Source organism: Amblyomma americanum, chromosome 5 (genome assembly GCF_052857255.1).
Source record: "Amblyomma americanum isolate KBUSLIRL-KWMA chromosome 5, ASM5285725v1, whole genome shotgun sequence".
NCBI classification, from domain to species: domain Eukaryota; kingdom Metazoa; phylum Arthropoda; class Arachnida; order Ixodida; family Ixodidae; genus Amblyomma; species Amblyomma americanum.
Genome location: NC_135501.1, coordinates 73,103,124 through 73,118,862, shown reverse-complemented (window position 1 = coordinate 73,118,862; position 15,739 = coordinate 73,103,124). Strand labels below are relative to the sequence as shown.

The 15,739-nt window shown below is 40.9% G+C and overlaps 1 long non-coding RNA gene across 2 annotated transcripts; it reads right to left on the bottom strand.

The window, feature by feature from the left end:
• Positions 1-6,574: 6,574 nt before the first annotated feature.
• LOC144134801 (uncharacterized) lies at positions 6,575-15,475 on the bottom strand. Of its 2 annotated transcripts, none has more exons than XR_013315259.1 (3): positions 15,245-15,475; positions 12,408-12,476; positions 6,575-9,561 (listed from the first exon to the last, which is right to left on the bottom strand). It is a non-coding gene; the product is annotated as an uncharacterized LOC144134801 (long non-coding RNA). The 2 variants fall into 2 exon arrangements; XR_013315260.1 differs by lacking the exon at positions 15,245-15,475 and adding an exon at positions 14,542-14,637 and having other exon boundaries at positions 9,490-9,561.
• Positions 15,476-15,739: the final 264 nt, after the last annotated feature.

The following is a 15,739-nucleotide window of genomic DNA, read 5'->3' as shown; positions in this document are numbered from 1 at the left end:
ACAGAGTAGTGATTGTGCTCGCAAGTAACTAGCTTTTAAGGTACCGTCCTGCAACATGCGCGCTCTCATCTGCCTAGCGAGGTGGCTACTTAAACTATATCAACAACAGCTCCAAGCAGCCACGGGCCGTAATTACACTACAGTATTGCGCCCTCGATTCTAACGAGTGCTTGGGTTTCATATTCGCTAGAATGAAAAAAGCAAACGAGTGCTTGATTTTCATATTCGCTAGAATGAAAAAGCAAAATCGGTGTAGATGCCTAAAGTGCCATTCAAAAATACTCTTGCCTTACTCCTCGTAGCTCTCCAGACGTTTATTCGTGGCTTCTATAGCAGCATGCACACTTCAACTAAACGGGAACGTAGCAATGCAGTTGCAAGAGCAGAAGTGGGAGGCAAATAGAAATAAAAGAAGGTAAGAAGGCATACCGTTCACGCCCTCCGCATTCGTTAGCGGACCGCTCGACTAGCCTGGGAAGCGGAAAGCCATGGTGCCATTAATTCTGTTTTGCCATTTGCACCATTAGTCCCTCGTAGCCTGAGTAGCTTTGCTATGTTAATCCGGTGCGACGCAATCATCAGAGTTTATCCAGAGTAAATAAGAAGCCGGAAGATTTCACTCGCTGTGTCTACCGCTTGATTTGAAATGGCCTACAAGTTTGAGCAACGCGATTAAATGACTCGAAGTTCAAATATTGTTTTCCGCAACGTCTTTTTCACTCGCACACTAACAATTTGCACAATAGAGCTCCACTTTACTCACAGGCGCGAAGAGAGGTGGAGGGCCGTGCTTTACTCCGCTAGAAGTTTTCTTTGCGAAGCAGCCAAAGCTACAGAGCCCATAACGATCTTTCCTTCTTACAAAGCAGAATATAGGCCATGGCTACAGTCAGTCATTTCCTTCTAAAGAGCAGTGGATTATTAATAATTTTAAATGTATATTTTGAAAAAGAACCGCATATTTTCAAAACCGGAGAGCAACGGGCACAACTGTTTTGTTCATTATTACGAACTTTTTAGGAACGCACGCTTAAAAGAAGCTTCTCTGATGGCGCTAGCTATATGAGCACGACGACGAAGCAACAGTTCAACAAGCAACATGTCAGAAGGCCAACCACCGCCGAGATTTTCACGGTGCGAGTTAAAGCACTGCTCCCATTTAGCTTTCTCTTCATTTCCTATGATGGCTGTTTGCCAGTGAATCTGGAGATTGCCCCGTCCCTGCGCCCTTCACTAGTGGAGGGTAATTTTAGTAAAATAAAGGCTTGAATTATACACGGCACGATACGCAGTCTGATTTTATCTCTCCTATGTGGCAACCATGGCAACGCAAGAAAGTCTTAACCACCGAATCGTGATTGCACTGACGCTAGCGCCAATTGTAGCATGCTGTATATTTTTTTTCGACTGCAGCTCACATGACGTTCCAATGAAAGAATTTTGTCAAAAAATTCGTGCTAGGAGCGGGTAATCATCAATATCAGCTTGACTACTCCCAGAGTACCATAAAGGTCTCTTGCGGCGGCTATCTTATCTCCGCAAAATTCCTAATCTTATCTGCCCACCTTCCTTCTGTGCTTGCCTTCTCTAGGTATCCAGTACGTTATTATGGTTGTCTAATTCTGGTCAAGAAGTTTATTTTAGCTCTTAACTCTGTTTCTTTTTCCGCTTTGTCTGGTGGATACGAGAGGGTGTAGAGAAATTACTAATGAGAAGAGAAAGCACAGGCTCTTCAATAAAAAAATGTATTTTAGAGAAAAGCCTTCATGTTACTGCGATTGGGCAAGAATTGGTGGATTTGAGATTTTTTGATTATATTGAGCACACATGAAAGGATATATACGAAGGTTCTAAATTTAGCAAAAAAAATGTCGAGTAGATGAGCGGCAAAATGGTGGCTTAGTGGAACCGAGGAAACTTTGTAGCACATTTTGTTAGAAGGCCCAGCTTACGCATATAGCTATCAACCTACGAAAAGAAAATAGAGATCATCACGCAAGTGCCACTACCGTCGAACAGTCTTATACGTCAACCAGTACGCAGTCGGTTGTAATGGTCTTTAGCGCTACAACTTTTTTACCTTCAATACAATGATCTCATGGAAAAACTTCAATACGTAAACCTCACTGAATTTTTTCGTGCATTTCTCAGCTCTTCTTTCAGGTGTGCTTTTTCATCAATCGTCATATATGCCACAAGAGGATGAAAACTATTTTTCTCTCATCGACTGTGAGAAATGTTCGCCAATCACTGCTTTCAAATTAAGCGCATATTTCCGCACTCTTTTCTCGGCTTTAGTTTTAGTGCCTGAAACAACTACCGGTTGTTCGAAGGAAGAGTTCTACTTTATTTACACTGCACAAGGAAGCCTGTTGCCGAAAGAACAAACGCACACTTGTAATATTTACCTGCATGCAGGATATCACAACCCTCAAATTGGCGTCTCGATGGTAAGGTGGATCGACTTTAGGAGCGAAAGCTTTAAAGGCGAGTGTGAAAATATTTAGAGATCTAGATGGGTTCTCGTGGTGAACCCAGGCGCCTAGAAGAGATGGCCCGCAACCTTAAACGACTGTCGCGCTAAGAAACAAAAGTGCTACACAGAAAAAGTCTGCCATTGTAAACGTTTTGTTCCTGCGTTTTTCGTACACAGCGCCCTGAAAACTTTTATGCACCTTGCGCGCTTGCCGTCTGCTCTTTAAATTTTTCCATTTTCTCTTTTTTTACGGCGTAGCTGTGTCTACAGAGTCTCACGTTATTTTACGAGATGTAATGGAGAGCTGTAATTGAAATCTTTTCCATAAACAAAAACATTTACTTTGTACTTGTCCAACTACTTTTTTGTTTTCTAATCAGGATATTCTCTTTTTTGCCGTCTATGCTTAGTTTTAGGAGAAAATACTCAAATGTCATGTTCCTTGAGGTTAGGAAAAATTTTTGGATCCTACTTTTTCAAACTTGTTTGTCTACTGTGTTTTTCTGCCGTCTCCTCTGTTGTGTTTTAAATAGAAAAAAAGATACATATTGTGACGTTCTTCTTTCTACGAAACATACAACGTTTTGCTTATTTTCTTAATAACCACTTTTTTCTTAAAAGTTTTAGCTGTCTTCCTATACCATGTGAGCACAGTCAAGTAGCAATTTTCTATGCACAAGCTGTATTGGCTGTAACCGTACAGTTCTGTTGCTACGTCTTTGCATAGAATATTGTAGCTGAAATTGGAACATAAATTTATATACTACATCGACCAACCACGTTTGGAACAGATAAGTTGACAAATCATATAGTTCTTACTGCTTCGTTTGTTCTTCGAAACACATACTTTTTGCTTGTCTCCTACTGTGCGACTACCCAGAACTATGGCGAACAACAATACTCTAAAACAGGTGGCTTTCTAAAAAAAGGAAAAACAATGCATGCAACTTTTGTGCGAACAATGCGTGTCCAATGCAGCAAACTCTGGTGGCAACGAAGGTTCGTTTTTCGGGGAACGCTATGACGTTACCAGTACCGGGCACGAAAAAATAATCATTTTTTTTCTTTTTTGCTTCAAACGAAGCACAGAAATTAATTATAAAATTGCCTTTGATGTGTACAAATGTAAAGAGGGTGTCCAGTGTGCCCTTTGTTTATTGTGTTAAAAAGGAAACTCCTCCACTAGCCATATTGTATAACGCAGTTTACTCAAGCGGCTCTTCAAGGAATTTTTGTGCAAAACCTCAGTAAGAAAAGCAACCAGACTCCGCCAAATAATAAAAACAATCCACTGTGGTTTGTTCATAACGGCACATTTTTATTTTTTGTATTTTTTCTGTACTCTAGTGCTTTTTGTCGCAGTAAGCAAAGAAAATTTATATTGTTACAAAATATTTCTTTGTCAATAAAACTAGAGAAAATGTTTCGTGGTGACATAAACACTCTTTTTGCGCATCCGAGTGAGATGCCGCAATTTTTAGAGATATCTGAAAATCTTTAATGGGATTTCTGTTTGAACAAGCATTTTCGTCTCGGCCACAGTGAAATACGTCCTGTATACTTTGAACATGCCTTGTTTGAGCTATCACTTTCTCTACACAGCTATGTTTTTTGCAGCGTTTTGGTAGTAAACAACAAGTTTACAATCGGCTCTTGGGTTTACACCAATATGGACATAAAACACATTCATATGTTCACGAAAGCGGGCCGACTCAAGAAAAAATTGTGTAACAGTCACAGTGGCAGTAAGCTAAACTGGTATCATGAATCGACACAAGCACGCGCTGACACAAACACCCTCAAGCACGCACGTTTTCGTAAAAGGAGGAAAGTAACAATGATAGCCGCTCGCTGAAGATGCTAAAGCATGCTAGCGTAAGGAATCACCAACAAACGTGATTTCGCAAAATGTGTGTGGCCCGACGTCACATACACTTATTTGACGAGTTATGCTTGTAGGCTTCAAACCTACGCATGCAAAGCAGGCATAAACATTACTGCGCGTCAAAAATATATGTGTCTGTGTAGCAGCTCAAAATCTCGGCTGGTTCACATCCACCGTTGGTTATATTTTTGCACTGAAATAGCAACAGCAGAGCGCGAAAAGGAGAGGCTCTATTGCTACTGTTGTTTACCTATAGTAACTAGTTGCAGAAATGAGCACTTGATGGAAGCCTATGTTGTAGCCCATTGGTTCTTATCGTGCTGTACCATGTTGTGTGCCTCGTTGTCTCTTAGAAGTCAGTAAAATTTAAAACAAAAACAGCGATATTGCCCTAGGCAGCTCGAAAGCTACATGTTATAACTGATCACGGTGGCAAAGCGCGATTGTTTACTGCCCCGCTTCAGTTATTAGCCGGCTATAAAATACTCCATTCTGATTTTGAACATTATACAATCGCTGATATCGGCCATCTGTGCTGCTTATTTCACATGCCATGTTTGTTAAAAGGAAGTCAAAAAATAAATGTGCAGCGATAATTTCGTTTATTTACTTTTTACTCAATTTCTTACAGTATATGCTCCAGCCTGCCTAAACGTTACCGCTTGCGTGTGAGGCTGCGGAGGTGTGATATAGAGTTCTAAACGGACTGTAAAAACAGGATTACGTGTGGTGTGTAAAAAAATAAAAACCAAGTGTGTAACTAAATGTACTTCATGTTGCGGACTTGCACACTGTAAATTAAAACAACGAAGAGTAATTGGGGCTCAGTGAATATTAGAGTTAAAAGCACCATCAAAGGAACTTCGATTCTTGCTGTGACACCATTTTGTTCGGTGCTGTTTGTATTTCATAGAAGTGAAAAGATGCCTAATATCAACCTTTCTTTGACCAAAGCTATTGAAAGTGTGGTGTACGACATATACCGATTTTTATGGCTCCTATAACAGGAATGACCTGTCATCTGCAATAAGTATGAACAAGGGTATGAAAATTTCGCGCTTTGTGGAATATTTAGGTTTGCGTTTGCGCGGGTGAGTGGCAAGTTTGCAAGTCGGATACCCAACAACTAATGTATTGTCCGGCGCTCTCTTTGTCCATGACGCTGAAAACTCTTTAAGAGACAGCTTCGCCGAAAAAATTTACAGTTTTGTTCAAACTAAAGTTACAAGTCGCGAATATTTCCTAAAGCAGTTTTGAATACCAAACGCGCGCATACGGCATGCGTCGATTGCTAGATGTATTTGTTTGCGTCGATGTGCGCCTTGCATTAATTTGAGTTTATTTTCACGTTGGCACTGAGGCCTCTTCTCTGCGAACGTTTATATGATCCTAAATTACTTCGCACTTTCGGTGCGGTCAGTGTGCTGATGTTAATAAGGGCTTCAAAGTGTGCCAAAAGATGTTCGCCCAGAAACGGCTCTCTCATAAGCATGGTTGCAATGGGTGGCTGATTTACGCCAAAATGAATATTTTCCGAAGCACCCGCTCACTAAACATCGGTGATGCTCCTAAGAAATTTCTGGCCTGTATTAAACGGGAGGCCCTCGTCTAGATTGCGGTGCCTGCTGCGATGTATTCGTACGTACATGGCCTGGGATTCGGATGGGTTACTAGACACCGTTCGGCGCTGTGTTGCAAGCGGGTCTTTGCAAAATCCTTAGAAAGGTTTGAATATGTAAAAGAACAGCGCGAAGGCCATAGGAATTAGAGAGAGTCACAGAAACTACACGTCCACAGGCACTGAGTATTCTTGGAAGCCCGTTGTGCTCTTGTTGCATTTATGCCTTTTTTTTTCGCTCGCTTTGGGCGCATCTATTTGAATATCTGTGGTGAAAGACCTAACACTGAGAGAAAGTCTACTTTAAGAATGTAGAAAGTGGTCTTTTTTCTTTCCTACGTTTTTTTGTTTGGATGACAGACTTTCCGGGGGCACGATTTCAGCATTTCTTTCGAATCATGCAACTCTACAACAATGTTAACATCTTTGTTTTCTACTCTTTAATATTGCGTTTAAATAGATTACGCACATCCTCCACTTAGCTCCAGATGCAGTTCAAACTAATTTATCCATTTAATAAGATTCTTCCTAAGAATACAGTGGACGACAAGATAGGCGCATACAGTTTTCTATTTTTAAGAAAAAGGACCAACAATTACATGTTTACATGCACCAATGTGCCATTTATTTTTTGCCTCACGGCTTGCGGCAATCGAAAGACTCAATTTTAACCTTTTGTGTCCTGATGTTCTCGTGCAGCTGTATGGTGCATACTTCCAGTACCTGTATTGAAAAGCAAGAGTGGTTATTAGAGACGGTCGGCTCGAGCAGCGCTACGCCAGTGCTTTCGTTTGAAAAGACATTCGTAACGAAAGCCCTATATACAGCTCTGACAAACACTCCTTCTCTACCATTTTCAGCTCACTGTCAATCTCAACAGATATTTAAGTATAAGAAACATGCTTTCAAATAGAAAGGTGCTTTTGTAATCACGTAAATCTAGCGCGCACTCCATGCTCCTGCTGTGCAGGAGGCGTGAATATTGACGACAGAATGTGGCAGCAAGTTTTTCATGAAGAATTCAAGAGGCGACGTATGATTTGTCTATTACGCTTATTTTACTATTGCACGATCGTATGCGCTCCAAGAGAGCCGCAGTCACACATATAGTTGAAAATATGCAGGTACAAAACATACACCGTATTTTCAAGCAGTAACGAAGCAACGGGATTTCCTTCTCAGACCAATAGTGGAGACATTAGTACACACTTACATACCAAATGGCCCCGAAATGAGACAACAAGGGTTCTTACCTTATTTTGAGTTAGAACTCAAAGACTGTTATAAGCCCAGCAGTACACCGATAAGAAACAAAGACCGTTGCCTGGTTACTTTTCGCAAAAACGGTATATATGTATGTACGTTATTTTGACTGGAATTTGTGCTAAGCACCTTGCTACAGCAGCATTAATGATTTGCATACATTGCAACTATTGTTGAACAATTTTCAAAATAATTTTCTTACTTTGTCTGCAATTCTCTTCAGTGACTATTTCGTTTATTAAACATTCAGTTGCGCTATTTTGTAGGCCCTTTAGAAATCGCTCAGGCGAGATCACATTACGCGTGTATTTTGCAAAAACTTCTTGTGGCGCTGTACATTTATCTGGATTAGGACTGTAGAACTCTTCTTTTACAGCCCTCACCCCTGCACCCTTTTTAACCCTGGCTCCATAACTGCTCTTACTGTCAAGTAAACGTGGCCGATAGTTGCACCGTTTTCACAATTGATGCGCCTAATGTGTGGTCCACATGTATTAATTAGCCAAATCACGGTCTATTGGGGGTACGCGAAGATAGATTTTTGCGGATATGCAAAAAATTGATTCAAGAGCCTGAGAACGTGAATGGTATTCCATGCTCAATTCGCTTGATTAAATACCAGTGCTCTTCGTAGCTGGACAGCACAGCAATTTTTATTTTGCAGTGCCAACGATCATACATTTGTTTATGGTCATATATAGTCGCTTGTCTACATTTAGGCGACTGTGCTAGGTGGATGAAACCAGAAGTTTTTTTATTGCTCTTATCCCCGCTACATACAGTTAGAACACAGTGCGTCGAGACTCATCACGTCCTTTTTTAAAAAACTTTCCCATTCAGCACTGTTAATATGGTGAAGTAACAACAACCGTATTTCGCCTAAGAGAGCTACTTGTTCCATGTACGCAGAGAGGCTGTCTGAGTTCGATCCGCTTATGTCAGGGAGGCTCACATTCATCTCATTTTCAAACACATTATTGGGCATCTATTCTGAATCGTCTGCAACAAAAACTTGAAATCTCAATATAAATTTCTCTCTGCAATATAGATGGCGCTCCAAGTTCAGTTTGTCTGTCTTCTGTTTCAAGGCAGAATATAAGCCATACAGGGAAGCTGCTGCTTCTCCACGTAGCTTGTGTGAACAAGCAGAGGGGTATTGGAAAGAATCACTGCCTGCAATATTCATACAATAAATAAATTTATAACCTTAATGTCATATTTTAATTTCAACGGTTAAGTGATATGATGACAAGAATTAAGGACTATATCTGATCAGGCCTGTTAGAGGCGGGCATCAAACGGAACTAGCCACGAGGATATTCGCTTCATAAGAATAATTTTTGAGTGGAGTGTGCTCTAGGCAGGCAGCACAAAATTACACAGAATTTCAGTAGTCACCAAAAATAAGCAAGTATAATCAGCTTGAAACAATAACTGGAATATAAAATTGCAGCAATTAGCATCTCATCCTTTGTAGGAAGAAATGGGAAGGATGTGTCTCTTCCTACTTTGCAGTTTTTAAACACTGCTTTACTTCGCTCTTCCAAGCAATTCTATTTCAATTTCTAAACACGTGGAAGTAATTAATCCTGAAGGGAAATGAAAACTGGCGCGAAACTCTTTCGCAAGACTGCGGAGCCCTTACAATCACATTTAGATTTCTATGTAGTTTAACGCGCGAGAGAAAAACTTGCGCAGTTTAGATTTATTCTTCCGATATAAAAGATGAATTATTGAAAAGGGCTCCGTGACACCACTGAGTAGTGTTCCACCGTTCATCACCATGTCGCGTACGCAATACCATGGTTGCATTTAACAATTCTGCCCGGAATAAGTCCATGGTGCTGGATTCTAGGAAATCAACAGTGATTATATGTGGCCGTGTCTGCTCCTCTTATTTAAATATCCCGCTACATGCAATGAATGAACCCTGACTTATTGATTTTAGTAAAAAGGTAATTGACAAGAATAGTTGCATCTGGTATCTTCCTGCCAAGTCATAGAACCTACACGCAAAAAGAGGTTTAGTTTTGCTATGCAAGACATGTTTTCAAAAATTGTGAAAGCTATTTCACATTCTGTATTTCATATCGTTTTTGAATTGTGAATAACAAAGCCAGCAGGCCTCTTTAGTTAGTGGTGAGATAACAAAAGAAATATTTCACGGAAGCACTACGGATGTAAGTTAACGAAAAAAATTTGTCTTTGTTGTTGCGATATATCACCAATGTTTGTGTGCGAAACTTAACTTTTACTTACCTTCCCAGTCCAGCAGAGAAGATTCTTATGAGTCCAGTTGTAGTATGTTGCAGGCCATGCCTTAGGGGAAGTAAGAAAATATTTTACTTTGTTCAATGTTGGCGGCGCCACACTAACAGCTTTCGAAACTCAATAATTTTGTGTCCGTGCGCAATATGTCTAGTCGCATAATATCTGGAGCCCGCTAAATCTATGAAGGGGCAAGATGATTTTGCTTCTACCCCTCTGGGGCATACTACAGCAAGTTCTATTACTAGACCTCCTAAACACGGGTGAGAAAGAAGCCGTGCGTACATTGCAAATTTCGCAAAACGAAGTTCACACTTACTTCTAGAAACTTAAATGTTGAAAATTTACTTCTACACCGTACACACCAATAACAAACGGGGACTTATGTCAAATCTTTGGGTACAATCTTAGTACACGAAATTTTGGCGTGTTTCGTTCTCTGGACAGATCTTTCGTTTTATGGTGCTTAAGGTGAACTCCAACATTTTGCGTATCAGTATGTAATTTAGCAATTCATATTTTCCCGCGTTTATGAGTACCTACAGTTCTCCTCGCGTTACTTCTTTGGATAATAAGTGCGACAATGCCATCTCATGAAAGCACACATTCTGTGAACTCCTCTCCGTCAAAATGAGACCAAATCATCGTCACTGCTCACGTATTGCCCTTCTGTGCCAATTAAACGCTGTATAATGTTCTACTAAGTGCTTTACTTCTATAAATGAACTATACGCGCACACGCTATCAGTCTACTGCTTGAACAGTTTCATAAACGAGCTATTTGAGGTATGCGTGTTTTCGTCCGTTATTAAACTATCAATGCTCCCCAATGCTAGGAAGTGAAAAATATTTTTATCAGTCAAGGGGTCGTATTTACGTTTGGTCTATGCCAGTTTAACATCCCAAAGCGACTAAGGCTTTGAGCGACCTCGTAGTGAAGGGATCCAGAAATTTCGACCACTAGGGGTTCTTTACGTGCACTGACATCCCACAGTACACGGGCCTCTAGAATTTCGGCTTCATATAAATTCGACTGCCGCGGCCGGGATCGAACCCGCATCTTTCGGGTCAGCAGCCGAGAGCCATAACCAGTGAGCCATCATGGAGGTTCTTATATTAACGTTTAAAAGGCACCCTAATCGTTTCGAGAAAACATTTTCCTGTTACCAGCAAAAACAGTTAACAGTCTATGTCGGAAAGCAAAAAATATTGCAGGACCAAATGCTACTCTCAGAGTTCTAGCACCAGACTAGTGCTCGTAGAAAACAGAGGACATCTCTGACATCGCTTTCTTTGCGAGAGTGGTAATATACAGGCACCCCTACAAGATTACGACGAGCCCGTATTTCGCAATAGTTCCTCATCAGCGTGCACGCACGCACGCACGCACGCACGCACGCACGCACGCACGCACACACACACACACACACACACACACACACACACACACACGCACACACACACACACACACACACACACACACACACACACACACACACACACACACACACACACACACACACACACACACACACACACACACACACACATATATATATATATATATATATATATATATATATATATATATATATATATATATATATATATATAATAGCAATAGATTCGACAGAAATTTCATCGACAAAAGAAAAATTGTCCTCCTGTTAGGCTACGCATTAGAAGACGATTACTTGATGGGCGTGACGAACAAGCACACTCCTTTTTTTACTCAAACGTTTTTCCTGCAGAAAAAAAATTTGCAAGGAAATAGGTAAAGTGACAAGAACAATAAAGTACCCTATGTCCAAACAGGTTTTTCTCTTCCATAGTGGAGCTGCATAGTCAGGCTGAAGGCACCGACTGGTATTGGTTACTGAGTTCGCGTGCTTCAGACGTGCACGCAAAGCATAATGATCGCGTTGGCAGAAGTCTTGACAAGAACGCGTTAAAACCACGAAATATTTCGGTACTCCAGCTTACAGCGGTCTTTTTTGATGCCCATTACTCGCTGTTGTGTGGGGAGCACTACGCACCACTGTAGATGCTGTCAGGCTAGAAATATTAATACTCGATGTATTGCATTTTGTGGTCGCTCAGTAAAACACTGACTATAAAATACAGTCATATGGTTGAAATTTTTCGTTTTAGCAGCAGACGCAAAATCTTTCCTAGCTTTAATGCGTAGAAGCTGAAAACTCAATTGCGCCCCTATATTCAGTGGCATTGATGTCTGCACTGTTTACTCCTTCATTATTGAAGTTTTCTTCAGACTTGCGTCATCTTTAAAGAAGATTGAGTTCTATTTTATATAATTAAACTGTCATGTCAAGTAAGCATGAAAAAAACGCCGAGAGCTGTTTGTAAGTTTCAATGGACTATCATGAGCTCTCCCCCCAATTCAAGAAATCGCGACCTGTAAATAATAGCTATGGTGGCAAGCTTTTCTATCTCATTTGTTGGCCAAAACCCCAAGAAAACACGTCACGAGAAAAACTAGAGCACTGATGGTGAGAAAACAAAGTACAGGCTCTTCCAAATATTTCGGTAAATTGTGTGAACCCGGGAAAGTGAATTCAGGGCTACGCGCAAAAAGATGAGTGATATTCGGCTTAGAGTGCGTGAGGCACATTTAACAATTATGATAAGTTGCAACTGAGAAATGCTCCTTTTAGCATGCATGTTTCTATGGCTTCTTTTTGTTAACTGTGTATAGTTTGCAAATGTTTCTAAAGCAAAGTGTTATCTCGGGAAATCTGGCGTCTGGAGATGCTAACTGTTACCGACACAAGTAACTGCAAAAATTACTAACACCATTATTGTCATTATTCTTTTCTCCAGTTCCATCCCCCCCCCCCCCCAATTTTAATATAGGGCGTGAGTTTGCGACGCATACCAACTGTTGAAAACCACATGTAACTTCGGCTTTCTCCACTTCAAGTTTGTAGTTGACACCATTCACGACCTGAAAGAGAGTAACATATTTTCAGAACATAGGTTGCATGGTGGTGATTGTTAATGCCTTCCCGCTGTTGATAAAATCGCCGGTACGACACTTGATATACTTTTTTGATTGCCATCCACTGCCATTATGCCATCAATTGCATCACGTTCTGCAGCATTGCATGAGCTTCTCTCAGGAGGATGTTTTTTTCTTGGTGCATCATAATTTCTTTTTTGTGCACATGTGCTAAAGTATACCCATGTAGATTTCTTCGCTCATTTCATATCAATTAAAACAGAAAGAGGAATCAGCACAATCTAATATTTTTTCTGGCATTCAAAAACCATACTTTAACTTTTACTTGGCTTGTTTATTTTCACCCTCTAGCATATGATTTTGTCGCGCAAGCCTTATTGACGCAAACCCGTTGTCATCTATTCTTCGTTTGTGGAAATAAATAATTAATACTTGAAAGACTTTTCAGTGCAATGAGTTTGCCTAGAAAAATTTTGTCTGGAGCGTGCACAGAATCACAAATGCGTGTTCTGCCTCATTCCAATGGCAAGCCATAGTTCAGTTACGCTGAACCATTTCAGTCTCCCTACTTTCTTTAACGTAAATCGTGCGGGAGAAAGTATGCAGGCTGCCAGAACGCAAAAGGTGCTTATTTTCAAACACGGCAGCCAGAGCTGTACAGAACCATAGCCGCTCTGAAAATGCTCAATTGTCACATTACTGCGCAGCTTTCATCTGGCATGAAGCACCTACAAGCGAAGCATGCAAAACAATACGGCATTCGTTCAAGATATTAGGGTATTTATTTATTTGCAGATTTTCCAGATCACACATATACATGGTCAAGGAAGGAGGGGCACTGGTGACAAATCAGAAGTTTACGCATAACTAGCATATAACATATAGAAAACATAGGCAACAAAATTCATAACAATTGAAATGCAATTAGAAACTTAGGAAATCGACGCCCTAGTGTTTTAATACTGTCACTTGCTGCAAAAGTATGCGAACGCAAGGAATTCTATTTAGTTATTGTCTGCAAAAAGAAACTGCCTAAAGGAATTTGTTCTCGCGCGAATTGAGCTAGAGAGTCCTTCTGGTACAATGTCGCTTCACGCAATCCGGCAAGTTTAATTTAATTCTACATGACTGGCAAAAATGGGCGACGACTGAATTTTCAGCGAGTACCGAGAGAGTCTATTTTAGATTGCTGGATCAATAAGCAAGAGGAATCATTTATTTTATATTTACTGAAGATTTAGCGCACAGCTTTTCTCTGAAATCACTCAAGCGGCGCTCTAGGGGCGCAAAACACGTTGCAATGTGCAAAGTCAGTTACTTTGTCTGCACCAGCTCGTGCTCCCTGCAGCGAAGTAACTCTCAAGTTTGTCTCACATTAGAAGCAATTGTTTGTACATTTGATTTGAATTTGTTTTACAACGCGAATGACTTTAAGCAAATATGAATCATGCCAAGCTGTAGCCTATGAAAAGGCGCACACCAGCAGAACAGAGCACGGAGTAATATTGTAATTAAAAACAACCGCTGGAGCTATGGATAAAGAAATAGAACAAAAACCGCAAATTCAAAATCAGCACAAGTGCTCGAGGGCATAACTTGCACTGATTCAAGCGACATGCAGTTCACCGCTCTCTGGATGTGGGACCATTGCGGGTGCTGTTTTTGCGGTGCCTGATAGTAGAATGTGCCCTGGGAGCTCCTTAAAGGCCGCAATAGCTTTTCGTCGCAATGTGCCAAAGCTACAGCGCCAAAACAAGCATCCTTTTAACGCGTGGCATAATACAGCTTTCAGTTTATTTTTCTAGTTTTATCTTAAAGCATAATGAACTCTCACTACTCTATATTTAAGACATTCTTCTAATATATTTGTGAATTTTAAAGGCCAGGGACTCAAGAGGAGACCAGAATCTTTTATTACGACGAATATTCTTAGGAACATCGTCGCAGAAAGCTTAAGAGTTTGCGCCAGTTACACTAGAAGCGGAGCCAAGCAACCGCGCAGCGACCAACACGCCAGGCGACCAGGCGCACAATAGTCCATGCACATTACCTGAAGAAGTGACAGAAGTATAGGCGTTCAGGCTTCGAAGCTTTTTTCTTCATATCCTTGGTTGGTTGTTGTGAAGTATAGTACTTTCTCGGTCCAGCTGTCCAAGGTTCACGCAAATGTTTTCCAGACCCAACCACAAGCTCGAGCAGTGGGTTCAATTTTTGCCAGCGGCTGTACGTTCATTACTACTGACAAATACAAATTGCGTTCACGTTGTAAGAGCGGAAAGCCTTCCAAGCTAACTAAGACCACTTAGTGGACTTTTCACTAGGTTCTTAGAGAATGTTCGCTCCCATTAGGGAACTACTCAGTTTCGTTGAATTTGCGCGTGTCAACAGGGAACTTTATTCTTTCAAGGTGGGTTTATATATTAAGTCTTACACTCAATAACGTTGCTGCCAGATGTTACATGCATTCAGTGTTACTGTTTGCTGTATGTGCCTGACAAAGACAATATTGGTTCCTAATGGCGACTTTTTGAGACTTGCATGAGCGCAGGGACCAAAATATTTTTTCTCAAACTAGGACGAGAGCCGTATACTGACGGCAATGCATCTACGAACAGATTGTCGCCACCTTCCTTTACTTTCACTGGTTTAAGGCTGGCAAATACTCAAAATGGTTCAAAGCAAACGCTACTGATGAGTTTGTTTTGCTCTGGAAAGCGTTCTGCCAAAAAATAAAGTTGTGGAAAAGTGGTTACCTGTGTAGAAGCCTTCATAACCTTCAAATTGATGCCACGTAGGTAGGGTGGATTGATTCTAGTAGCGAATGCTTGAAAGGCAAGATTGAGAAATTTCAGTGACCTGGACGGGTTTTCATGGTGCATCCACCCGCCCAGAATTGTAGGTGCGCGACCTTGAGCAACTACCGCGCCGCAGAAAAAAAGTGCGATGTGCAGATAGACATTCATTGTGCACGTTTCTGTCTCTGTTTTCAAACGCGGCACGCAGGGAACTTATTTGAACCATGTATCGTTTTTTTCGTCTTCTTTCTGTATGACTCTCTTTCTCATTTCAGATAGGCATTGTTATAGCCCACCTTTTGTTGCTCTTAGCGAGAAAAGAGGAGAAAGCGCAATGGCAAGTTTGTTTTTCAAGGAACGAAAACAGTAAGCTTCTATTGTGTTTTTACCCCCTTTTTCATTCCTCCATGCATTTTGACCCAAGCGTTATTTCTGCGTAGTTGCGTCTTCTGA